The 1531-nt window shown below is 26.0% G+C and overlaps 1 protein-coding gene across 2 annotated transcripts in view; it reads right to left on the bottom strand.

The window, feature by feature from the left end:
• The window catches only part of LOC106688869 (uncharacterized), a 111690-nt gene that overhangs the window by 56856 nt on the left and 53303 nt on the right, over positions 1–1531 (bottom strand). The window contains exon 2 of one of the 2 annotated variants that reach the window (XM_067050573.1): positions 746–813. The exons of the other annotated variant lie outside the window; for it this stretch is intronic. The gene's annotated coding sequence lies outside the window, so the exon portion shown is untranslated. The remainder of the gene's footprint in view (positions 1–745; positions 814–1531) is intronic. 2 annotated transcript variants of the gene reach the window in all.

The following is a 1531-nucleotide window of genomic DNA, read 5'->3' as shown; positions in this document are numbered from 1 at the left end:
TATTATTATAGTTAAGAAGTACGGAAAAAAGGGCACATTCATCCAAATAAGGCTAATGTTTTTTTTCTTTCAATGATTTTGAAATACCTCCAAATAATTCTTAAATACCTTCAAATAATTCTTAAATACTTCCAAATAGTTCTTAAATACCTCCTAATAATTTTTAAATACTTCCAAATAGTTCTTAAATACCTCCCAATAATTCTTAAATACCTCCTAATAATTCTTAAATATCATCCGAGAATTCTTCAGAGAAATACTTATATTCAAAATACTTCAGAGAATTTATTCACAGTTCAAAATCTGGCAAATTTTTTTAATAGAACCGTTGTGAGTTGCAATGAAAAGCATTATTTATGGTAATTTGATATTAAATTAAAATAAGTACATATTTGTGGTCATATAGCACATATTGTCAAATAAATTCGAAAAATTAATTGGTAAGTTTCATTGTTACCCATTAGATATCTAAATTTCATTCATTATAAGTATTTTTTTCCCTCAAGAAATGCATTTTTATGTAATATTAAAAAAATGATTGGATAGTATCTCAATTGATTTATGCTTGTCACCCAGAGATTTTTTTTATTCAATTCTATCCTTAAGAAATTAAATCGTACCAGAATATATAAAATTTCAATTAGGATGATTTCAAAGTTCCCAATGAGTTGATCAAATTATTGAAAATATGAATATTGTTAAAGGCAGTAAAACACGCAAACATTCATTCTTAAATGCTCATTACCTGAAAATGAACGATAGGTATCTTCCTTGATCTGGAAAAATGATTTCTAATCAGACACTTTCTCTTACCTAAAAAAAAATAAAAAAATAATAATTTACTAAGAAACAAATTATATAAAAAATAATAATAATAAGTGTTTTTTATAATACAACTGTAAATGTGCTATTTTGAATAATGAGGCTTCTGATGAAAGAACTGATTGGTAGCACTATAATTAATATTATGCGTTAAAAGTTGCCTAAGCCATCTTCTTCCTTTGAGGATTATCAGAAATAGATTGGGAAATCAGGTTACGAACTAGGGATTTTCAATGTGTTATATGGTTTTTAGGTTATTGAAGGAATATAGTCCGGGTGGTGGTCAATAAAAGTATCAAAATAGTAAAAGAAAACTATTTATTGTAAAGCAAGGTTTCACCCCACTTTGCAGGGCTGCCTGATGGTAGTACAAAGGAACAAAAAAAAATAATGGTTTTTAGTTTAAGTTAAGGTACATCTTTTTCAGGTTAAAAATTTAATAACAACTATTAAAATCTTTTTGGATAATTGTATGTGTGATATTATGAGCAATGAGGTTAATTAAACATTTATTGTATCCAAAGATCTTTTAATAATTTATGAAAATTCAATATTTATGTATATATTTTAAAAATTTTCCTTATAATTCCTTTTTGTTTAAAAATAATACAGCATCAATAAGCAGAACCAGAGGGTTGACGCGCGTCCTTCCTCCCGGAGGAAGAGAATTTTAATTTGAAGAATAATTATATATTATATATAATAAACA

The sequence above is a fragment of the Halyomorpha halys genome, unplaced genomic scaffold, assembly GCF_000696795.3.
Source record: "Halyomorpha halys isolate HHAL.00 unplaced genomic scaffold, Hhal_1.1 Scaffold1222.1, whole genome shotgun sequence".
NCBI lineage: Eukaryota > Metazoa > Arthropoda > Insecta > Hemiptera > Pentatomidae > Halyomorpha > Halyomorpha halys.
The sequence above is the reverse complement of the archived record's forward strand: the minus strand, read 5'-3'. Positions and strand labels throughout refer to the sequence as shown.